At 34.7% G+C, this 26,669-nt stretch overlaps 1 protein-coding gene across 2 annotated transcripts in view; it reads right to left on the bottom strand.

Moving 5' to 3' along the window:
• TBC1D5 (TBC1 domain family member 5) overlaps positions 1 to 26,669 on the bottom strand; it is a 479,919-nt gene that overhangs the window by 352,747 nt on the left and 100,503 nt on the right. For both annotated transcript variants that reach the window (XM_045856992.1, XM_045856988.1), the window contains exon 3: positions 14,306 to 14,512. The gene's annotated coding sequence lies outside the window, so the exon portion shown is untranslated. The remainder of the gene's footprint in view (positions 1 to 14,305; positions 14,513 to 26,669) is intronic.

The raw sequence follows: 26,669 nt of genomic DNA, 5'->3' as shown, positions 1-26,669 counted from the left end.
CCAGAAAGAAGGACAGCAAGCAATAATCCCCCTGGCTGGGAATTACCAGTAAATTTATCCCTATGATGAACGAATTTGTTCTTTTATGTCATGAGAACATAAGAAAAGAACAATAACTCTTCTTGTAAGTTCTGTACTCAATTCAGAATCTACTTTGGAGGGTAACATAAACCAGCAAAGTATGAATGTAAGTAAGAGTGCACTAGAAGAAAAAAACAATGCAAATTCTCTGAAAATGAAAGCAAATTTAAACAAAGTGTGCAATGAATATAAACATTACTAGTAGTTCAATTCCATTCAAAAATTGATATACATTTGGAAATTAAATTCCTGGCTTAGAAACATGATAAATAAGCAAATACTTTAACTTAATATATTTTTCTCATTAAGCACTTTACGAAAGAAATTTTTCTTCAAAAATCCATTATTAGCAAAGTCCCAAGTGTTCAGTCACTAAAAATAGAACTCTATTTTTCCTCATTTATTTTGATACTTTTAGCCATCTCATAAATTGTACATTTCTTGAATTTTAACAACTTATCTCCCTAAAATTTTCTATTTTGGTGAAGAAAAAAAAAGAAATATAAATATATCTTTTTAAATTGAATGACTTTAAAATTGATCTTTGCAACAAATATATCTGATCTTTAAAAAACAAATAAAAAATACCCAGGGGAGAGGGGGAGAAGAGGCTTTAAAGCATGAAGGAAATAATGGACAAGGATCGAGGCAGCATGGTGCAGATTTTAGGTAATTTTAAGCACTGGATAATTTTAATCAGGAAGGAAAGTCTCAATTCAGTTATAAATATATTTTTAAGAATAGCACACTATACCTTAGAGAATCTGGATAGTGGCATTTTTTAAAACAAGCAATAACAACAACATCAAAAAATACTTCCTCCTTATGTTGCATTTATTCAATCTGTGGACTCCCACTGCAAGTGATCCTTGAGACAGTATCATACAAGATTTCTAAAACAAAATGGATAAATATGACCATTTATTTAAAATTCAAGCAGTTTTTCAAAACTCTATTTATATTCAGAGTGTCCAATTATCTGCAAGATATATACAGGCTGCAATACAAACTATTATGATTGATTTTTTTAAACAAAAATACTAGCACATATATACACATAATGAATCTTATCTCCCTTCAAAGTATCCATTTTGGGCAGCTATATATCAATTCTGCTGAAGAAAATTCAAAAAGAGGCATTCCTAAAATACTTTGATTAATGGATTATGTGTACATCTTCCCAAGGGGACAACTTCAAAGGGAATAACACACATTTGAATAAATAAGCTCTGATATATTTGTTTAAAAATTCTCCTCACTAATTTATAGTCACATGTAATAGAGAAAACAAACTGTAAAATACATAAAGTTCTTTGCACAAATAAATTTTCATTTGAAATTTACACATTCAAACTAAATATTTTCTTGCCACCCAACAATAAGAAAATAGAAAGCGATAAGGAATAGGAAGGTATACTAAAGTGAAATAAGGATGAAAGGCTATTATATTTACTACTTTTCAAGAATTAAGTAACTGTTGAAGAAAAAGAGACAAATCTATAGCAAGCATTCTATAATGAACACCAACAAATTCACTGAAAGTCATCCTTAAAGTCTGCACAGGTATATTTATCTTTTACAAAGCTTTACTTCATCTTTTACTTCTGTTGTATATGCAGAAGCAATGCCAACTAATAAAACTTCATCAAAAAATGCAACTCATTTTCAAATAATACTATGTCTAGAAAAGCAAACTACTGTCAATTACATTTTATCATTTAAAGGATAGTAATTTTTACTCTAATCCATGCAATGTTTTGAAATAGGTATAATTAAAAAACTAACTTGTAACTTGTAATTACTGTACTTATGCATCTATAGAAACATCCACACACTTTAAAATTATATATTTTCTTCAATTCATCTTAATCTAAAAATTCTCCCCAAAGTAGTTTTATTTTTAAAAAATTTAGTAGAAGGCATGTAAGCATTACCTTTTTTGTTTATTTGTTATGAAAATGCTACAAAACAAATACTCTGACCACAAACACTGGGTGTTCAATGCCTTCAATCAAACCAACTACAATTAATATGAAATTCTAAATACAGAATATAATGCCACATAAATAGTATAACAGCCAAGTTCTGTCTAAGAAGCCATATGTTTTTTCCCATTGTTCAAAAAAAGGAGATGACTTCCCGTCACTTATGTTTCTGATTAGCAAGGTGATTTATGCCACAATCACTAAAAATGCCAGCAAGTGAATGAGAAAATGCATAGTGACTGCACCAGATGTGCACAATAAACAGGAATCCCATTGTAATCTCTGGTACTTAGTTTATATGAAGGTAATGTAGGAAACACTCTTGGATATGGCAAAGTCACTCTTTTTTTACATTTGACTATAAATGATATGAAATAAATTGTGTGTTTTATACTTTATGGCATGCATACATTGATAAATTAGGTACCGTTTTGTATCCTGACTTATCTACAAGACAAACCTGGCTAAGATCATGGGGATTAATTGCTTCAGAAGTGTGAAATGCAGCTTTTCCATTCTTTTCTGCACACTCAGTGAAGAAACAATGATTAATCACTGTTTAACTATTCTCTTGAGGATCTATAAGATTGCCAAAGCAGGACTTATCCTCATAAATCCAAAAAATACAGGTTTAGATTTTTTGCCAACAACTAAAAGAACATGAACTTAAACCCATTTGTTATCAGATTAAAATAATGTCAAGGTTTTAGAATCCCACTGGTACACAATTCCCTTTTAATCAGTGACTTCAATAAGAAATTAGATTAACACATAACTTATAACTGAAACCCAATGAATTTTACAGAAGTAATAATAAACATATCTTTTAAAAATTATAAAACATCCACAGCCTAATAAAGTCAGACAAGTTACTATGGAACCTGAACTGATAACCTTCCTTAGCTACATAAATACTTCAGCTCCTCTGTGCTATTTATAAAGATTAAAATACATGCTATCAGATGAAACACATTTTTAAATGGTTATTTCACGTGGAAAATGGCTACTTATTCCAAGAAATTTTATTCCAGACAGCTACAACTGAATGACAATTATGTGGATAAAATTATTTAGTTCCAATAGTACTAACATATATATTTATAAGCCTTTATAAGACTGAAAATGTAAAACTCCAAACTTTAAGCCTATACTATATATGATCCAAAAATATGTAACATTTTGAACAGAAGTACATAAGAAGAGAGGCTTCAAATATATTCCAAGTAATCTAGGCTTTCAAAATATCTTCAGCCAATATTCGCTACATTCTGAAGAAATTAAGTAACTCTTAAATTGAGGTAAAATTATTGTTCATCCTCTATAAAACTCTGAATATATATTTTTAATAACTGATACCTTATTTTGTCTCAATAATAAAAGGTTAGTATCATAATGGTCAAATCATTATAAATTAAAGATTTTAAAAATTCACTTTAAATGGGTCAGCTGTTTATAAACTACAAAGTATTCCTAAATGGGAATACCTAAAATAAAAATTCAAATTTCTAGGTAAAATAGAAATATAGTCACTTCTGAACTATAAAGGGTCCATTTTCTATACTTCTGATTATATGTCCATATAACTTTTCCCTTCCAGTGCATGATGCTTCTTTCAGGTCTACTAGGTACCACAAACCACTAGCAGAACTATAAGCAAAAAGTAGTGAAACTGCTGGTCAAGTTCACTCACTGTTCATAAGTCTTTGTAAAACTGAATAAAAGGAAGAGAAAGTGAAACGGATTCTGTATTTTCCTCATTTCACTTTTATCTAGACTTGGTTGTTTCTTCATTATCAAAAAGTGAGAATTATATCTAATTCATGTTCATTAAAAGCATTAAAAAATTTTCACAATAAGCCTGACAAAAAACTGATTTTCCTGACATCATCCATTTTAAAGAAAGAAAACATTTTAAAATGGCATTTATTTAAGAGTTAGCTGAGTACCTACCAAAGAGTAAACAGTTTATACATATTTGTTGATAAAATGAATAGATGAATTCACATTGATTCTATTCTTGAAGCTGATGACATTTTAGAGTCAACAGAAACAGAATTACCCTTTCACCTTCTCCCTATGTTTCCAAATATCTTCTCCAATTAAAATTTTTCAATTCAATGAAACATTTAGGAAGAACCATAGTTCCATGTTACTCAAATTATACCACTAGCATAAAACCCCACAGAGATAACAGTTTCTTTGTTTAACTTGAAAAAAATGATTAGAATAGGACTCAAGGTTCAAGGACAGACATCAATATTAGCTTGCAAAGGGAACACAACAATGTCAGACTGAGATAGTGGAATTCTTACACTAAGGTTTCTGGAAAGAAGTCTGAGCTCATAGAAAGAATGTCACTGAAAACAGTTTAAGTCAGTAATCTAAACACAGAAACCAAGTCCCAGATGATAAAACAGCAACCCACTGAAAAAATGTGTATGTGAGGCCCATGAAAGGAGACACACTAAATTATGTTAAATAATAAAGTTATTTAACAGGGAATTCGCTAATAAGATGGTGAAGGAGCTGCTTATGACACGTGAACTAACTCACCTATGAAAAGAATTTACTGAAGACCCTTCTCAGAGTTAGCCCATTAAAAACTAGCCAGCCTTGCCACAAATAATAGACACAGTCCACATATTAGACCATGACATATTGTGGGTACATATCAAAAGACACTGAGAGATATCCTGGCTGGGTAGCTAATTTGGTTGGAGCATCTTCCAGTGCACCAAAAGGTTGTGAGTCTGATCCCCAGTTGGGGTACGTACAGGAAGGAAACTAATCAATGTTTCTCACACTGATGTCTCTCTCTCTCCCCCACCCACCCACCATAATCTCTCTCTAAAATCAGTAAACATATCCTCGGATGAGAATTTGGAAACGAGAGATAACTTTTATTCTTGCTTAAAGGGAAGTGCAATAAATTAGAGTCTAAATTTAGAGGGAATTAAAATAAAATTGAAAGAGGCACAAGTCATCTTATTTCTTACTATTACTAACAACAGTAGGCACACCTAAAGACAGAGTACTAGGTAAATTGACAGTATGCCAAATAAACTGACCCTCAGTAAATGTGTCCAAGGTGGACCAGTGAATATATGGATGTACAGAAGGTGTTATTCAAAACGTCTTCCAGCTCAATGACCAAGGAACTTGCACCAGGTTTTAAGGAATGGTAGAGCATATAAAGAATAAAAATTAGTTATTTAAACTGAGGAGATGATGCACTGGAGGTAATGAGGGCAATCAGAAGCACAAGGATGATCAGTTTTTTTATCTTACCTGTTAACCTACCCATTATCCTTTCTAAATTAAGCTCTACAGTACTGGAGCACAGCGAAGGGAGTTGATGGCTCTGCTTCTGACGTTAATGTAGCTTGGAGGTTCTCTAAAACACTCTACTGTTTACACACTTGAGATTTCTCAAAAACTTTAAGAGGAATATTATTCATAAATGCCTATTGTTTGTATTAATTTCGTTAACAGAATTTGTTTAAAAACACAAAATTCCTATATTGGAAACCACCATTCATTTATTTACATTGCTAAAACAAAAACCACAAAGGGGGAAATAGAATAGGACAAGCCTAAAGAAGTGGGAAGCAGCTAGTCATGATGCTTCTTGCATGTTGTATGTCCTGGAAGTAGACCAAAGAGTTTAAAGATGGATCTGTGCCTATATACTCTGCCTTCCTTCCCATTATTAAGGATAAACCATCCATGCTCCCATCTAAAACCAGTCTATCCACTTGCGCACATTGCTTCAGGAATTCCCCATTCTTTCCTCTATCATCAGTTTATTCCTCTTTATTGGAACATTACCAATGCTAGTGTATGCTGATTATCTTCTTTTAAAAAAATCCTGTCTTGGATTTTTTTTAATCCAAGAACCCCTCTTAAACTGCCAGGTGTGTTTCTCCTCCCACTTCCCCTTTAACACACTCCAGAGATAAGCCTCCTACTGAAGCTACTCTTCTCCAAGTGACCAACGACCTCCAAATGGTAAAATCGAGTCAATTCACACATCATCTACAACTGTGCTTTCAGCAACATTTGTCAGGTGCTCACTTCCCTTCCTTAAAACATTTATGTCACTTCAGCTTCATGAGCTTTCAGATATTCTGAAAGCCAGGAATTTTCCTCCTCTTTCAATGGTTTTTCTTTCCTCCACTAACTTCTCTTCTCCTAACCCCATAAAGTGCCCCAAAGCTAGGACTTTCAACTGTTTGTAGCCATATTTATTGGATGGCATCAATTTTACCCCTTTAAAAACAGTATTCATAATTGACAACTTCCAGTCTTTCCTTCACCCCAGACCTCTCCCCTGAACTCTGAATCAGTATATCTGCCTCAACCTTTCCAACTGAATGTCTAATAAACATCTCCAACTAGCAAGTCCCAATCAAACTCCTAACCTTGTCCCCTCACTGTATTCCTTTTATAATCTTGTTCAAACCACAACTATCCCTCACCTTTAACCTTCTACATGGTCCCCCTGATTCTGCCCCTGCTTCTTTAACATTGATGCTCAACTCGTCATATTGTAATTTTTTCAAATTATTTTAAAATAAAAGGGTATTCTGCTTTTAGATCAGCCTTTTCCTATTTTTTTTTATTTCCAGAATACTTAAAGATTTCTATAATCTTCTTTTAACATTAAAAGGCTCTTCGGAACTAATATTTATGGTTTGAAAAACATTTATCTGAGGGTCACTAATAATTAAAGCTTCATTTCGGTTTTTTTCCCCTCTGTTAAATTCAAGTAATTTTTAAAAATAGATTATCTTCTTAACGTCACATCAGTTCATTTCTACTTGACAAGATTAGGAATCTTTTTTCATTTCTTTTTACACATATTTTTTATTTTGTTCAGCTATATTGAGGTTTAAGTGACCCCAGTATAATAAAATTATAATGTATTTAATGTATACATCATGATGATTTATGCATAAATTGTGAAATGACTCTAACCATCTACTTAATTAAAACATCCATTACTGTACATACAGGGGTGGGCAAAATTAGGTTTAGAGTTGTGGGTGACATTCTTTTGAGTTAATAAAGCTATTGTAATAATCATAACCCGCATGTCTTTTTCCATATGAACAGCTATAAACCTAGTTTTGCCCACCCCTGTATTTCTAATATTTTTTGATAATAGTCATGTTCTACTCTCTTAGCAAATTTAAATTATATAATAGTGTCATGAATTATAGTCATCATTAGATTTACAGACCTTATTCATCTTAGAGCTGAAAGTTTGTAACTATTTACTTACCTTGTCCTATTTCACAAGTTCCTTTAGCCCCTGGCAACTATTTTTCTACTCTCTGTTTCTATGAGCTTGAGGATTTTTATTTCCTCTTTTATAACAAGATTCCACATTTGAGTGATAGGCATTCAGTATTTATCTTTCTCTACTGGCTTATTTAACTTAATGCTATGAAAGTCCATCCATGTTATTACGAATGGCAGGATTTCTTTCTTTCTCATGTCTGAATAATATTCCACTGTCCATTCATTCATTGGTGAATGCTTAGATTGTTTCCATAGCTTGTTATTATGAATGATACTGTAATAAACATGAGATTGCAAATATCTCTTCAATATCCTGTTTTCATTTTCTTTGGATATATATGCAGTAATCCAATTGCTGGATCACAGGATAGCTGTACTTCTAATTTCTAAAGGAACTCCACACTCTTCCATCGTAGCTGTACCAATTTACATTCCCACCAATAGTGCACAAATGTTCCCTCTTCTCCATGCTTACCAACACTTACAATCTCTCGTACTTTTGATGACAGACATTATGACAGTAAGCAGATACCTCAGTGTTCTTTTAATTTTCATTTCCCTAATGATTAGTGAGGTTGAGTGCCTATTCATGTATCTGTTGGCCATTTCGATGTCTTCTTTGGAAAAATATCTATTCAGTTAATCTGCCTATTTATTTTTTAATCAGATTATTTGGATTTTCTGCTACTAAATTATAGAAGTATTCTTTATATTTTAAATATAACCTCTTATCACATATATTATTTGCAAATATTTTCTCCTGTTTGGTAGGCTGCTTTTCATTTTGGTGATGGTTCCCTTTGCTGTGGGGAAGCTTTTTAGTTTGATGTAGACCCACTTGCTTATATTTGCTTTTGTTGCCATGCTTTTAATGTCAAATTCAAAATATCATTGCCAGGACAAATGCCAAGTAGCTTACCCACTGTTTGCTTCCAGGAGTCTTATGATTTCCAGTCTTAATTTAATCTTTAATGCATTTTGGAGTTGATTTTCACATGTAGTATGAGACAGCAGTCCAGTTTCATTCACTTGCATGTAGCTGTCCAACTTTCCCAACACTATTTAATGAAGAAACTACCATTCCCCATTATATATTCTTGGTTCCTTTGTCATAATTAATTGACCATACATGTGAGGGTTGATTTCTGAGCTCTCCATTCTATAGCATTAGTCTATGCCTTTTTATGCCAATATCATACTGCTTAAATTATTATAGCTTTGTAATATACATGGTCCAGCAGAAGTAACCCCTGCTTGAGAGTAATTGATAGGGTAATAATATGGTCTAATAATTTATAGTTTTTTAAAATATATTTTATTGATTATGCTATTACAGTTGTCCCACTTTCCCCCTTCACTCCCCTACACCCTGTACACCCTCTCCCACCCACATTCCCCCACTTTAGTTCATGTCCATGTGTCATAAGTTCTTTAGCTGCTGCATTTCCCATACTTTTCTATCACCCCTGTCTATTTTCTACCTACCACCTATGTTACTTATTCTCTGTACCTTTTCCCCCTTTCTCCTCCTCCCACTCCCCTGTTGCTAACCCTCCATGTGATCTCCATTTCTGTGGTTCTGTTCCTGTTCTAGTTGTTTGCTTAGTTTCTTTTGGTTTTGTTTTAGGTGTGGTTGTTAATAATTGTGAGTTTGCTGTCATTTTACTATACATGTTTTTTTATCTTCTTTTTCTTAGATAAGTCCCTTTAACATTTCATAAAATAAGGGCTTGGTGACGATGAACTCCTTTAACTTGACCTTATCTCAGAAGCACTTTATCTGCCCTTCCATTCTAAATGAAAGCTTTGCTGGATAGAGCAATCTGGGATGTAGGTCCTTGCCTTTCATGACTTGGAATACTTCTTTCCAGCCCCTTCTTGCCTGTAAGGTCTCTTTTGAGAAATCAGCTAACAGTCTGATGGGAACTCCTTTGTAGGTTACTGTCTCCTTATCTCTTGCTGCTTCTAGAACTCTCCTTCATTTTCACCTTGGCTAATGTAATTATGATACACCTTGGTGTGTTCCTTCTTGGGTCCAACTTCTTTGGGACTCTCTGAGCTTCCTGGACTTCCTGGAAGTCCATTTCCTTTGCCAGATTAGGGAAGTTCTCCTTTATTATTTGTTCAAATAAGTTTTCCACTTGTTGCTCTTTCTCTTCTCCTTCTGGTACCCCTATAATTCGGATGTTGGAACGTTTAAAGATGTCCTGGAGGTTCCTAAGCTTCTCCTCATTTTTTTGAATTTTTATTTCTCCATTCTTTTCTGTTTGATTGTTTCTTTCTTCCTTTTGGTCCACTCTATTGTTTTGATTCCCAGTTTCCTTCCCATCACTATTGGTTCCCTGTGCATTTTCCTTCATTTCTCTTATTGTAGCCTGCATTTGTTCATCTAATTTGTGACCAAAATCAACCAATTCTGTGAGCTTCCTGATCACCAGTGTTTTGAACTGTGCATCTGATAGGTTGGCTATCTCTGGGTCACTTAAAAGGATGGGTTCTGGGGCTTCAATTTATTCTTTTGTTTGAGTCATCTCTCTCTCTCTTTTTTCTTTGGTCTGGTTGCACCTGTTACAGTAAGGGGTAGAGCCTTAGGTGTTTACCAGGGTGGGGCACCCCATTTGCTGGGCTGTGATGTTGTATGTGGGGGCGGGGTCGAGAGGGAACAAGGGCGCCTGCTCTGTTCTCCATGGCACCTCAGTCCTTTCTGCTGCTTCCCCCAAGCAAACTGGGCCCCTCTGGTGCCAATTCTTGTGTGGGTGGGCTTGTGCATGCTGTGGGACCCTCCAAGGACCTCTCCTGTGAGGCTGGGTGTCTCTCAGGGCACCTCAACTCCCACAGGTGTCCTCAATCAGTGTTCCGAGGCTTTATTTCCCAGCACTGGGATCTGGGTTGCGCCCACTGCCTTGCTTTACAATGGCTGCCTCACTGGGTCTGCCAGTTGCCACCCCTCAGCTGGGGTCTGCCAGCTGCCACTTGAGCACGCAGGGTCCACCCACTGCGGTCTTGTGCACCCCAGATGCCTTACATGCCCCCGATGTCTTACGTGCCAGGTCCCAACTCTCTCTGCTCTCCGTGCTGCAAACCACGCCTGGCTGCCCAACTCCACCCCTCCTACTGGTCTGGATGAATGGGTCTATGTCCAACTTCCATTCAGATCAATTTTCTGTCAGTTCTGGATGTTACTGTTTCTAAATTGTTGTTGTCCCTATCTTGGTTGTGCATGGAGGCACGGTGCGTCCACCTATGCCTCCATTTTGGCCGGAAGTCGGTCTAATAATTTATAGTTTTAATTTGAGCATTTCATCTAAAAGATCATATGGTGTGCTTGAGTGTGATAGTGTTAAATTACAGAATTACATGCTATGATTTTGTAATAAAATATTTTGTAATTAAAAAAAGAGGCATTATTTGTGTTGGGCCCTGTAGTTTGAAATTGGGAAGTATGAAGCCTCTAGTTTCATTCTTCTGTCTCAAGACTACTTTGGCTATTTTAAGATATTTTGTGGTTCCATACAAATTTTAGGATTATTTTTTCTATTTTTGTGAGAAATGCCATTGTACTTTTGATACAGATTTCACTGAGTTTACAGATAGCTTGGGGTGGACATGTCATATGGACATTTTAGCAATATTAATTCTTCCAGTCCACAAGCAAAGAATATCCATTTATTTGTGCTCTTCAATTCCTCTCATCAGTGTTTTATAATTTTCAGTGTACAGATTTTTTACTTCCTTGGGTACATTTATTCCAATGTATTTTATTCTTTTTGATGCAATTGTAAATGGGACTGTTTTCTTAATTTCTCTTTCTGACGGTTCATCTTCAGTGTATAGAAGTGCAACTGATTTTTACATATTGATTTTGTGTCCTGCAAATTTGCTGAATTAATTTATTAGCTCCAACCATTTTGGGGTGCAGTCTTTAGGGTTTTCTATATACAATATCATACCTCTGCATAAAGACAGTTTTACTTCATTTCCGATTTGGATGCCTTTTACTTCCTTTACTTGCCTGATTTCTCTGGCTAGAACTTCTAGTACTATGTCAATTAAAAGTGGCAAAATTGAAGAAAAAAATTAAAAAAAACTAACTAACTAAATAAAAGTGGCAAGATTGGTTCTTTGTACATGGGGGACATTGCCTCACTGCAGAAAACACCCTGATAAATAGCCCAAGTAAACGACAGTTGGGTCCTTGAGGGAAAAAAAGAGTGGTGAGTTTGGGCATTCTTGTCTTATTCATGATCTGAAAGGAAAAGCTTTCAGCTTTTTGCCATTGAGTATGATGTTAGCTGTGCACTTGTCATAAATGGCCTTTATTATGTTAGAGCGTATTCCCTCTATACCCATTTTGTTGAGTGTTTTTATCATGAATGATTTATTTTTTGTCAACATCTATTGAGATGATCATGTGATTTTTACCCTTCATTTTACTAATGTGGTCTATCACACTGATTGTGGATGTTGAAGCATCCTTCTATCTCTGGAATAAATCCCACTTGATCACAGGGTGTGATCCTTTCAGTGTATTGGTAAATTCAGTTCATTTCAGTGTGTTGAGGATTTTTACATGTGTGTTCATCAGGGACACTGGCCTGTAATTTTTTTCTTCTTGTAGTGCCCTTATCTGGTTTTGGTATCAGGGTAACACTGGCTTTAGAAAATGGTTTTGGAAGTGTTCCCTCCTCTTCCATATTTTGGTAGAGTTTGAGAAGAACTGGCATTAATTCTACTTTAAATGTTTGCTAGAACCCACCAGTAAAAGCCATGTAGTCCTGTACTTTTCTTCATTGGGAGATTTTTAATTACTGATTCAATGTCCTTCTAGTAATTGGTCTGTTCAGATTATCTATTTCTTCATGATTCAGTCTTGGTAAGTTGTGTGTTCCTAGAAATTTATCCATTTCTTCTAGGTTGTCCAATTTGTTGGTATATAATTGTTCACCATATTCTGTTATAATCCTTTGTATTTCTGTGGTATCAGTAGCATTGTCTCCTCTTTCATTCCTATTTGAGTCCTGTCTTTTTTTTTTCTTAGTATGCCCAGCTAAAGGTTTGTGTATTTTGTTTGCCATTTAAAAAAAAACCAGTTTATAGTTTCATTGACAGTTTTTCTTGTTATTTTAGTTTCTATTTCATTTATTTCTGTGCTCTTGATTTCCTTTCTTCTACTATGTGCTTAGCTTGTTCTTTTTTATTTTTAGTTCTTTGTGGTATAAAATTAGGCTATTTGAGCTCTTTTTTCTTAATGTAGGAGTATATCACCATGAACTTCCCTCTTAGAAACACTTTTGCTGCATTGGAGTAGGGGTATTTTTTATCTTTTTAAAAATTTTCTATATATACACCAAATTTTCTAAGAACATATTACTTATAGAATCGGAAAAAAGCCTGCAATTTATTAAAAGGATAAAAATGCTAAATAAAATGAGAATGGGTGCTAGAAGACACCACTTTGGGAAAGTATTTGGGTTATTCTAGGCTGTTATAGAGGACTGAAAAAGTTGAAAATGTTTTAAATCAAGAATGATTTAAGGATATCAGCACACAATTTACATAGATGAAACAAACAGGAAAAGAATAAAGAATATATACTCTGCTATAAGGGATGACTCAATCAAAGACTATCCTCCATTCAAATTTTGAGTTCTATTTGTACCTGTGTTCTTACTATAGAAGAACCAAGGGCTGGTGTTTCCCAGCAGTTACCCAGTTCTTTCACCAAATCATTTCATAGATTGTTCTGAATGGAGAAAGATGAGAAACACAGAGGAGAGAGAATTAAAAGCAGCTTGACAGAGACAGAAAACAAATGGCCTGAATCCATTTACCTTTCTAACAAGTCAGTGGTGAATAAATATACTTGTGATCTAAAGCATGGTTTTTGAAATTACAAAAGTGATCCATTATTAGACAGTTGTAAGCACCAGCACATATTAAATAAAACATACAAAAAAGAGAACAGAATAGAGCCCAGCATACATTCCAGGTAGTCAGGGTAAAAATTGTTGCAACTTTTGTTTCAGTTTCATTTGTACATTTGTACCTGTGAGAAATGGCTCAGAAATGTACATTTTATTTCTTAATAGTAAGAAATTACTTACTATTGTAAGTAATAGTAAATAGGTTGTGGTAAAAAAAGGAAAAAAAGTGTAAATGCTAGCTGAGATAACTTCAGCTCTAAGTTCGATCATTCTAATTTTGCTTCTTCTGTAACAAATTTAATGAATATGGAGAGGGAGGGAAGAAGAGAGGAGGGAGGGGAGAAAGAAAAGGGAAAAAGAAAGACACAAAAAACATTCCCTAAGGAGAGTGCTATAGGGAAGTGGAAGAAACTTTTAATGCCCCCCTGAAAACTCAGATAAGAGAAACAATGAAGGAAGAGACTGGAAGCCAGTCAGTAGAAATGAGATGGAGAGAAACAGATCTGGTAACTTGAAGTAACTGTGATAGAGGTCAACATCATTCCATGAGGGAACCTACAATCTAAAACCAGTAGAAGTGTATAAACACCCACATATGTATACACACATACACATTTTTTCGAACATGAATCTATGGAACACAAGGGTACTGTTATGAAATGAATGTTTATGTACCAAAATTCATATGCTGAAATCTGAATTCCCAATATGACGATATTAGGAGTGATGCTACTGGAAAGTGATTAGGTCATGAGGGTACAGTCCTATGAAATGAGATTAATGCCTTTATAAGAAGAGACATCAGGGAGCTCTCTCATTCCTTCCCGGTCTATGAACCAAGAAGTCCTTACCAGACAAAGAATCTCTTAGTCCCATGATTTTGGACTTCCCAGCCTCCAGAACAGAAAAATTTCTGTTGTTTGTAAGACACCAAGTCTGTTTTTGTTATAAAGCCTGAACAGATGAAGACTGGTGTTGATAAAGGTACATTCTGAATAAATATATGCTTACCTTTTAGAAGAACTTTATTGATCCACAAATCTAACTGACTCTTGAATATGCATGCTCTTATCGTGGGTCAAAGGTGACTTCAAGGATCAGTACAACAAAGTTCTCCAAATACGAGTCTTGGTGGCAAACAGGACGTAAAGAAGAATCAAGAAATAAAGATCAGCAGAATACTCCTTCAATTAAGCTGCTGGAAAAATCAGCAAATGCCTAGAAAGATAAACAAATAAAATAGTTTCAAATATTCCTATTCCAGAAGAAACCCTAAAACAAAGCAAAAATGGAAAAGACAGGCTGAAAATATTTTTCATATTATTTTAAGTTCTTAGAGGACAAATGTTAGTCTACTCATTAATCACTCTTTCCATTATCTATTTTAACTCCAGGAAGAAAGGGAGTCATTTATTAATATGTGAAATAAAAGGCATTATATTACCAAAAAAATTCAAAATACCTCAGTATCAAACAAATCGTACAACTTCTTTTCATTGCAATAAAATAAAGTGTTCATATAACAAACACTATTCTAGTATATAATAAAATATTAAGTATTAAAATCACATAAAATACAAATTTGACATCTGAACAGAAATGTGAAAAAAATTCCACTGAAAGCTTATTCCAAACCATTAGTAAGATATAAAATTAAAATATACAAACATATCAGTGTGGCAATATTTGTGAATTAAAAATTAATTTCCATATACTTTTTGTATAAATATCACCTTTAATAATATACTTTTACAAATCATATTTGACACAGATATATCTTTATATAAACTCTGCAAGAATCACAACTGAATTTCTTAAAATAGCTATCAATTTAAGTATAAAACTTTTTTTTAAAATTGTTGTTCAAGTACAGTTTTCTGCCTTTCACTCCCATCCCAGCCCACCCCCCAACCCTCCCCAGCTCCCTCCTGTCTCCACCCCCGCCTTGTTATTGTCCATGTGTCATTTATACTAGTTCCTCCAAACCCTTTCCCCCTTCCACTGAAATTCCCTCCCCTCTCGTCTCCGGTCACTGTCAGCCTGTTCTCAATTTCAGTGTCTTTGGTTACATTTTGCTTGTTTGTTTGTTTTCTATTTAAGTACAAAACTTCTTAATATTAATAAATTGCTAAACATATAATTATCGCTCTCCTCTAGATTTCATTCTACATGAGTTTACTTTACTCCCAATAACCTGTTAGAGCTTATCAGTAGCTCAGCATAAATACAAAAGGTCAATAGTAATTAGGCAATATAATGTGAAACATAAATTGGTAACAGAAATGAAAAATATTAGAAGTAACTGAAATCTACTGAGATTAAAAAACATTAATTACTTAAAATACATTTTAGCATCATATACTACTCAAGAGGAAAGTAGGATTCCTGAACAATAGAAATAAATGTAGGATTAATCTCTAGACAGATTTCTAAAAAATGTTTTATGCTCTGTATTACATATAATTCATGTTTCATTTGTTTAAAAGAATGATTTATGACATTCTAATGTAGCATTTCCTTATTTTAACTTTTAATTTTATCTGAAAAAGTTATAAACAACAAATTTCTAAATTGTATAATATGCATATGGAATATACCTAAATATTGTCAGCAGCTTCTAGGTCAGTATAGTCACTTAGTTTTCCTAGATGGTTGAAATAAAGTTGCTCAACCACTAAAATAAATCATGTCTCCATTTCTCATCTTTCCCTTATAAAAATACAGACCATTTTCATTCACTTTGAAAGTGAAAGACATTCAAATATCTTTGAAATATTCCAACACGTATGTATTTGATGAATACGTATTTATGTTAACACACTATATATCGCCATACTAATGTGTCAATACTATTCACAGAACAATGGCTATTTCTTCAGAGGCTGTGACAGTAACAAAAAATAATTGACCCTACAATCAGTGTCCTGAGTGGCTGTAATCTGTTCTGTTTCTAAACACACACTTTATACCAAGGTCAATTTACAATTTACAGTACACTGCTAGGATTGTAATTTATTTTCTTGTTCTGACAGGATAAGCCCACAAAAAGATCTCACTGACATACCATCAGACAGAGCAAGAAGGGAAGAAAAAGGCTACAGGCAAGATGAGGAGACAGCAATACTATCTGCACAGTGAGACTGTACGAAACAACCAGACTTCCTCAGCAATCCATATGCGAAAGGAATGTTTACCACAGTCTCACTGAAAGGATATACCAGTTCTTTTTTCTAGTTATTCTCTGTGGAATTGCATAAATACTGAGAAATCTAGAAATAGACATACACATGCACATATAAAAATTATTGTCAGTGTATAAGTTACTGCTGCCCTGGGACTGCAATAATTTATGTAACATCTGTTTTCATATTTTTCTAATTTTTCTCTTAATTAACATGCATATTTAACACATAAATGTTCAGACCACTTCTTTTTTCTGCTGACTGTGCCTCTTTACTTTTGAAGTTGTATGCTCCTAGGGAGAATTCAGGATAGATGGAAACCAAATCTTACTGAAAGCACTAATTCTTAAGTATAAACAAGGAACTAAACCAATTTTCAAGAAAATACTAAATATTTCATAAGGCTTTCATAAGGATATTTGAATCTGCCAACAAATCAAGCAGTAAATTAAGGTCTAAATACCAAAAATACCCATAAAATCATAATTCCAATATTATATTAATCTTCTTAATTCCTCTAACTTTTATAAGCTGAGAAACCTATTAAAACATCTATAATTTCTTATCTTTGTAAGTTTTGGTAGTGCTTTAAAATTTTTATGTCTCAAGCAACTAACATATTCCACATAGTAAACATCGAGAAGTATGTAACCAGAAATTTTTTTTAATTGTAAACTTCAAATGTTATACAAATGTGAGGAAGGGGAAAGTTTTTATTCTAAAGCTCATTTAAGTACAATCAACTTCTGGAAGCTCTTAATTTGAACTAGGGAATTCAAAACTCAAAATATTACTATCATTTAGTGAACAGAAAAAGTAAAATTAGAGGCTGATCAAGCCTATGCTACAGTAACTAAAGTATTCCCAAGTAACAATGCTTAAAATGCCAACACTGTGACTCCATCTGTACTTTACCTCACTTTAGAATTAATCACTCTGTATTTCATTGCCTAGTTATGTACTTCAGTATTCAATGTTATGTACTTTAATATTTCTCTTCTGTTGTCAGGGCTGTTTGAAGACACTGAAATTGTCTCCGCCTAGAACTTACATTTTATTTCAGAAAACAGATAGTAGAGCCCAATAACCATGCAAATACATAACTGCAAAGAGAGGTAAATGCTAATAAAAATATAGCGCAAAGGTCTAAAAGCAGTTATATGATAAGCCCATTCCAATTCAAAAAAAGAGAAGAAGAGAGGCCAGTCACTGCTAGAGAGGAAACACATATGAAATAAAATGGGGAAGAAAAGGTCAACATAAGGCAAAATTACTAGAGAATGTTAAATAAGGTTTGGCAATAAATTTTACACTAAAGAACTATCAAATTAGGTTGAATTATAGACAGGAACAAGAGAGATGCAGGGAGGAGTTAGAAGTGCAATGACTATAACTTAGATGAAGGTGATAGTGATGAATGAAGGTGAACAGAAAGGAGAAAGAGATTTATAATGTAGCAATCAGTGGAATTTGGTAAAAAATCAGATTTTGTGGAGGATGCAGATGGATGGGAATTTCATTCACTGATGCACAAGCCCTCAAAGAACATCAGTGTTTGGAAACTAAGGCCAGCTTAGATTTGAACTTCTTAAGTGGTAACCTGTTGAAGATGTCCTGTAGGCATTTCAATGTCAGCATCTGGAGTTATAAGAAGAATCTGGAGCTTTAAAAATGCTCTGCAATATTCTCACTGATATATCCACTAGGGCAAGGGGTATAAAGGAAAGAATAAACAAATGGGACTACATCAAATTAAAGAGCTTCTGCACGGCTAAAGAAACCATCATCAAAATGAAAAGGGAACCAACCATATGGGAGAACATATTTGCCAATGATACCTTGGACAAGAGTCTGATCTCCAAAATATATGAAGAACTCATATGACTCCACAGCAGGAAGACAAAAAATCCAATTAAAAACTAGGCAAAAGACCTCAACAGACACTTCTCCAAGGAGGACATGCAGATGGCCCAGAGATACATGAGAAAATGCTCAACATTACTAGCCATCAGAGAGATGCAAACTAAAACCACAATGAGATACCACTTCACACAGGTCAGAATGGCCATCACTAACAAATCAACAAATAAGTGCTGGCAAGGTTGTGGAGGAAAGGGAACCCTAGTACACAGTTGGAGGGAATGCAGACTGGTGCAGCCACTGTGGAAAACAGTATGGAATTTCCTCAAAAAACTAAAAATGGAACTGCCTTTTGACCTGGCAATTCCACTTCTGGGATTATACCCTAAGAATCCTGAATCACCAATTTAATAGGACCTTTGCATCCCTATGTTCATAGCAGTGTTATTCACAATAGCTAAGTGTTGGAAACAGCCTAAGTACCCATCAGTAAATGAATGGATCAAAAACCTGTGGGACATTTACACAGGCTTACATGGGATACTACACAGCCGAAACAAAGAATTAACTCCTAACCTTTGTGGCAGCATGGATAAAACTGGAGGGTATAAACTAAGTGAAATAAGCCAGGCAGTGAAAGATAAATACCATATAATCTCACCTATATCAGTGGAAACTAATCAACAAAATAAACAAGTGAGCAAAACCAGAGACATGGAAATAAAGAACAGACTGAAAGTGAATAGAAGGGAGAGAAGAGGGGGAAAATGTGGGAAAGAAGGGGAAAGGTTAAGTCAAGGAATATGTACAAAGGACCCATGGACAAGGACAATGGGGTGGGGATTGTCTTTGTGAGCAGGGGTTAGATGGGGCAGGGCAGAGCAATGGGGTGGGGGGATGGGGACAACTGTAACTGAACAACAATTAAGAAAAAAAAGAATGCTCTGGGCTAGAATCACATTCAGAATTTACCAGGAAATGAGCTGTAAAAATAGGGAACTCCCAACACACTCTCTGTATCTTTCTTGTTTCTAGCTATCATACCACATCAGAACAGGTAAATATATATTTCATAATCTGACAAACTCATTTAGCCTATAATTGGTTAACTCCATAAGGCATTATTTGCCTCATCTTAAGTTGCTAAATAAGAACCATCATTTATTGGAATGCCCACTCTGGAATAAAACTATAGAAACATGCTGAAGCACTCCAAATATGGGCTTCGGGACATTCATCCTCACAATAACCTTAGAGATTTAACAGTTATCATACCTGCTTTTCAGATGAGGACACTGATGCTTGGCCAGTAAGTGATAGAGGCATATTTCCAACCCAAGGTTACCCAAACCCACAACCCATGTTCTTTCCACTAAGTAGGAAGGTAGCTCATACAGTGTTGAGGTTAAGCTTTAAAATAAATCAACCTGTTTCAATCCTGGCCCCAGAAGACCACTTAAATTCTCTGACATTTCCTTACATGCATTTTTTCCCTTGTTAGGAAGTACTGAAGTTTTAGGAAACATTTAAACCTCTGTCACAGTCCACTTAGGTTGTGTATCACCATTAATGTGACATGTTTTTTCTTTCGCCAAGGAGTACCAGTTGAAAGAGAACTTAGAGCAGAAACTAAGACCTTGGAAATTTCACAGTATAGGACATGGCAGGTTATCGGGTATAACTATTTTTAATTCAAGCCACTCCCACCCCTGTTCTTCCCCTTAGTAAGGAGAAGTAGCTTCTAATAGAAGAACCAGCAGGAGACAATATCCTAAAAGCTGCCAGTAGAAAATTCAGCAGTGGTTCTAAAACTTTAGTGTGCATAAAAATCACCTGAGAAGCTTCTTATAATGGGGGTTCCCAAGCAGACTCTCCCTGCAAAGGTTCTGATAGGGCAGAGAAATAAATGTTCCCTCAATCTTTCTAAAACATGTCTACCACCAAGAACCACTTTCCATTCTTCAGATGCATAATTTTTAAATTATTTGTTAAACATATATATTACTCAATTTAGTTCAACAAAATTGTGCTCAACCTAATATTAAACTTTCAGATATTCTTCTGAACAGCTACTATCAAGGTTCCCTTTGAATAGAAAGCAGGATGATTAACCAAAAAAGTTTTAACTGTACATAAAATGCCTCTAGCAAATTTGATTTTCCTTGATACAGATTTTAATCTTATGACTAAAAATTAAGTCTCGTGTGTGTGTGCACCCATACACACACACACACACACACACACACACACACACACACACACACACACATATATATAAAGATATAGGACTATTTAAGGAAGATCAGTGGTCCATAAGGAAAATTTTATTACAAAAGTTAACCCTTGGTTAAATAAAATATATTGTATATTAGTAAAGAATCTTATAAATATGTCAGAGGATCTGATACAGTAACAATTATCTCAAAAATGAAATACAAGTGTATATATAACCCTGCTCAGTGACACCAGTAAATCCAAAAATACACTGGTACCAAAGCAGCATTCAGGACAGAAAATGTTTACTATATTTTCAGACACAACTTTTTTTAAATTTATTTTTAAAAAATGTATTGATCTGAAAGAGAGAGAAACACCAATTTGTTGTCCAAGTTGCCCAAGATATAATCTAACACATGATAAAGCTAGAATTTGAACCCAGAATCTGAACTCACGGTCTAAATGTTCTTACATCATGATACATCCATTTAAAGGCCACTGTGAGCATAATTTACCTGACCGTTACTTGTTCTTTCATGAATTCTCTTAACTTTATAAACCTCTAAACAGACAACAATCCAAAACTACTGACACAATATAAATACGTTCCTCTGGCTTTCACGGTAAATTAAATTTTATCAAGTTGCCCTAATAAAACATATCTTTACTTGTAAAATGATTCTTTATCATGTAATAGTGTACAACATTATTTTCTCCCAGTCATGCTCATTTTTCACTAAACAGTTGGTACCAAGTTAGATCCCATACTACTCTAAGCTCCAGGTAAAACAGAAACCAATGTATGTACAATGCAAAAAAGAGAATTGTCTGTGATATTAAAACTCAATATCTTTTCATATTCCTCCTGATGCCAATCAAGATAATGTGTCTTCTCTAAATCTTAGTTCCATTTAGGATCAAACTCTGGATGCCAAATTCAAATTAGCTTAACAATAAGAAATAGCCCTGGCTGGGTTGCTCATTTGGTTGGAATGTCACCCTGTGCACCGAAAGGTGGGTTCATTCCCTGGTCAGAGCACAGACCTAGGTTGTGGATTTGAATTCCAGCTGGGGTGCAGACAGGAGGCAACTGACCAATGTTCCTCTCTCACATCTCTCTCTTTCCCCCACTTCCTCTCTCATTAAAATAATAAAACATATGCTCAGGCAAGGATTAAAAAAAGAAGAAACAGATTAGTCTCTATCCCTCTGCTTAAATGAACCAAAATACATTTAGTCAATTCTGAGTTGCTTTGAGCACCTGAGTTTCCTTTCAATCTTAAAGACCAGCCTAATGGCCTGTGGCAAGTTAGAAAATTCCAGAACTGTGGTTTCTGCAAACAAAATGCAGATTCAACCTGACTCCCAGAGATAGAAAATTCCCTTAAAACTGTGATAGTCTTTGTCCATTTCCTATGGCAGATAGAAGGCACAGGACTTTTCAAGGGAGACATCCTGCACAGCACAATAAGAACACAGCATATTTGTAATTAAAGTATTCCCTTCTTTTAAGGGTGCTCCTGTAACTAGAATGAAAATAAATAAGATTTTTGAAGTAATTATTTTAGATAAAACAGGCTGGAACTGTAAGCATTGCCCATAATTTTATTTTGCATTCTAAATGTTCAGTTCCAGACTTATTAAATTATTTAACATCTCATTAACTACTACTCCTTATGTTATTCCATTTGTTTCAGAGTTCCTTTTTTTAATCTATTGGCTTTTAGTAATAACACCTGCCTGTCACCTTTTGTCCAATAAACACTGTAATTTATCTTGCTCGAACTGTACAAAAAGAAAAATTCAAACCATATTTGACTGCAATGGAGAAAAATCTATGAAAAGTAGTCACTGTCCCAAGTTATTCTAGAACTCTGAGGAAACTTTAGGTCTCTGAAAACAGATGTGGACAAAACTAATTAAAACCAGAAAGGGAACAGATAAGTCAGCTCTACAAGGATTCAAGTATTTCAGATCCATTTTTTCTAGTTCGTAATTCATGACTTCTCCATCACTTAGTTTACTTCCAAACTACTATTCCTTTATTAATCTCACTGCCTATTATGTGCTTCTCAAAAAGAAATAAAGGAAATCTAAACTGGATAATGTTGGTAATCATCAGCAGCATAGAAAAACGGCTGAATCAATTATCGGGTACTTAGCATTTTAGAAAGATAATTCCAATGGAAGTATAGAGTACTAACAAACAAACTTAATGTAAACTAGTGTAATAGCTATGACAAATGAGAGACTGAGAGACAAAAGAACATGAGAAAAATGGTAATGGCTACATATATAAATGGAAGAAAAATAAGTTTAATAAGTTCTCAAATTGTCTAATCTGGAGTTAAGCACATTTAATGCCATGGAAAGAATAATAAAAAGGCAGGAGGAGAGAGTGGGAAGGACAAAGGTTAAGAGAAAAAGTGTATACTGTACCACTTCAAATATATACCTACCTCAGTATCCTGTACCCTTATAAAGGATGAAAGAAGGAAATGAATGATCTCAAATTGTAATTTTGCTAACTTCTATAACATTGAGTCATTTGAATTCACTGACTATAAACTTTAGAAAACAGATCTCACCACTAATTCCACAAGTATTTGAAACTTCACTTTATTTCAGAAAGTCTCCTTATTTCTAAACACTATTGCAAGCCTAGAAATATCTCCAATTAAGTATTCTTTTTATTTTTATTTTTTAATTTAACCTTTATTGTATTTTTTTCTATTACCATTTAGTCCCTTTATACCACCTCCCCCACCAGCAGTCACCACACTGTTGTCCATGTCCATGAATCCTTTTTCCTTTTTGCTCAATCCTTCCACCCCTTAACCTCCCCGCACTAGCTGTCATCTGCTGTCCATCTAGGAATCTATCTCTGTTTTGCTGATTAGTTCAGTTTGTTCATTAGATTCCACCTGTGATTCCACCTATGATACTAACACTCAATTAACACCTAAAATAAACTTTTTCTTTTTTAATGGCTGAGTAGTATTCCATTGTATAAATGTGCCATAGTTGTTTTATCCACTCATTTATTGATGGACACTTGGGCTGATTCTATATCTTGGCTATTGTAAATAATGCTGTAATGAACATAGGGGTGCTTATGTTCTTTTGAATTAGTGTTTTGGGGTCCTGCAGATATATTCCCAGAAGTGGGATGCTGGGTCAAAAGGCAGATCTATTTTTAATTTTTTTGAGGAATCTTCACGCTGCTCTCCACAGTGGCTATACCAGTCTGCATTCCCACCAACAGTGCAAAAGTGTTGCCCTTTTTCCAAATCCTTGCCAGCACCTGTTGTTTGTTGATTTACTGATGATAGCCATTCTGACAGGTGTGAGATGGTATCTTATGGTGGTTTTAATTTGCAGTTGTCTGATGACTACTGACATTGAACATCTTTTCATATATCTATTGGCTCTTTAAATAGTTGCCAATGGTTCATATATCTCACTTTCAGATATTTATACATATAAACAATCCAGCTGTATATCAAAGTTTGCACTAGGCTACTTGTTTAGTAGATTTGATACTTACACTCTGTTAACACCAAAAGAAAAAAAAATAAAATATGGGCAGAGAAACTGGAGAAACATTTATCCAAAGAGGACATACACATGACAACAAACATATGAAAAGATGTTCAACATCCCTAGTCATCAGAAAAATGCAAATTAAAACCACAGTGAAGTATCACTTCACACTTGTCAGAATGGATAGCATCAGAAAACCAACAAACGGCAAATGTCAGTGAGGATGTGCAGGAAAGGCAACCACTGGTCGGCTGCACTGGAAATTGGTGCAGCCACTATGGAGAACAATATGAAGATTCCTCAAAAAAATAAAAACAGAGCTGCCAAATGACCTGGCCAATTCCACTCTGAGTCACTTATTTATCTGAAGAAAACAAAAACACTAATTAGAAAAGATATATGCACCTCTGTGTTTGTTGCAGCATTATTTGCAATAGCTAAGATGTGGAAGCAACCTAGGTGTCCATCAATAGATGAATGAACGGATCTGTCTAGAGGGCATTATGCTAAGTGAAGTAAGTCATACAGAGAAAGACAAATACTGCGTGTTTCACATATATGTGGAATCTAAAAAAAAAGGAATAAACAAAACAAAACAGAAACAGATCCACAGGTAGAGAAAACAAGCTGACAGGGGGTGGGGGACTTGGGTCAAAAAAATGACAACAAACTAACACCCCAGCAAAATAAATAGAGGAAGATCACACATGTATCACTGCTTTCAGACTACTAACTCAATAAAACAGCAGTGAATTAATTTACATTACTAATGTCATTCTTTTGCTACTCAGAATGATAACTTCCTAAATGTATTCTTCAAAAACACTTTTGAAATATTTAAAGATTACAAGCAAAATTATTACTCTGGTTTCAAACTGCAATAAAACGCATAAAAGTAAGTATATTCAAAGTCTCATAAGAAAAATGCTCTATGAGGTTAAAAAACTATACACTGGTGAAATGAAAAAAAAGAGAAAATCATAAATAAGATAAATACAGTATACCAAAAGTTTTGGTTTTATAACCAAAATAGGTAGTAAAATTGTTTTTAAAAATTAACATGTTCTTTATTTTGGATACTAAAAATTCACCAAGAATTCTGAGGCAATTGATTACTCTCTAAAGGCAGAAGTCCAAATAAGGCACCTGATTCTTAGGATTAAAAAAAAAAAAAAAAACAGCCCTGGCTGGTGTGGCTCAGTGGATTGAGCACGGTCTGTGAACCAAGGGGTCACCGGTTCGACTCCCAGTCAGGGCACATGCCTGGGTTGGGGACCACATGAGAGGCAACCACATATTGATGTTTCTTTCCCTCTTTCTCCCTTTCTTTCCCTCTCTCTGAAAAATAAATTAAAAAAAATGTTAAAAAAACACAAAAACACCCTAAGTCAGACTTTTAAGAAATGAGCCTTGAAGTGTTTTGTGTTTATCTTACAATTATTTCTCTCATCCAACTGAACAGAAGGGAGAGGCGACAGTAAATGTATGGTTAATGGCCAGGCTCCTGCAAGGACAAATTTCAGTAAGGCTACTGACACCTTTAAAAAAGCTGATAACCCTACTCGGTAGTACATCCTTCCCAGTCCTCTGTACTGAACCACTCACTGTCTATGTTAAGTGAACACTAGGCCATCCACCAGAGCAATAGCTGTGGAAGGAAAAGTAAAGCTCTAAAGTCTAGGTTACCTAATCTAAAATTGTTGCAGCTTTTTCAAACGATGGCCTAAATGCTCATTGAAATACTCCTTTAGTTCACTTAAGACATTGAGAAGTGTCCTAACTAGAGACCAACATATAAAATGTACTTTCAAACTTACGAGTGTCCTTCTGAGCAATATCACCTCCTTCTGGTGATATTACACTCTCAGACCATGATACTCATGGTGGCAGGGAGGGTGGGTGGAGGATGTCTTAAAAGTAAGGCTTGTCTTTTTTAGGAAATGTCATTTTATTCACTTCCCAGTAACAGCTCTGTAGAAAAGTCTTATTATTATCATTCCCACTTGCACAGATGAAGAAATATAGGCACTGTTAATTAAACACATTTAATAGACATATTTAATACCACCCAGTTAATCACTCATATTTAAACTCTGGTCTGTGACACTTCAAAAGCCATATCCTTTACCCAACATCACAATGCCTTCAAGTATACCTATGAGTAATGTGAGACAAAGTCACGTGATAAATTAAAGTGATTTCTTTATCTCCATCTCACTGGAGTACCCTGGAAACCTAACCTTAAAAGTGAAGTTTGTGTTCCCCATAACCATGAACCGCCAGCTCATAACTTTGAAACCTGGGATTCACGGAGCTCAGACATCAATTTCTCTTCACTTACTTTCATTCTGAAAAAAGTTCTCTCTGAAAATATACCTATCCAAGCTCTGTATTTTAGTTAGTGTGACAGACATTAATTTAAGATTAAAATTTCTACCTAATTCCTAGACAGTCTTCTATATATTATCCTTGATAGACCATCTAGATACATATTCAGATGAGAATCAGACTTTTTTTAATGGCATTTCTTCTCAAATATTCCTAAAGCCAGTGTGCAAGCTGTCCAGACAAAA

Source organism: Phyllostomus hastatus, unplaced genomic scaffold (assembly GCF_019186645.2).
Source record: "Phyllostomus hastatus isolate PE091 unplaced genomic scaffold, TTU_PhHast_1.1 phas_scaffold_129, whole genome shotgun sequence".
Classification (NCBI taxonomy): Eukaryota; Metazoa; Chordata; class Mammalia; order Chiroptera; family Phyllostomidae; genus Phyllostomus; species Phyllostomus hastatus.
This window is presented reverse-complemented; position numbering and strand designations above follow the sequence as displayed.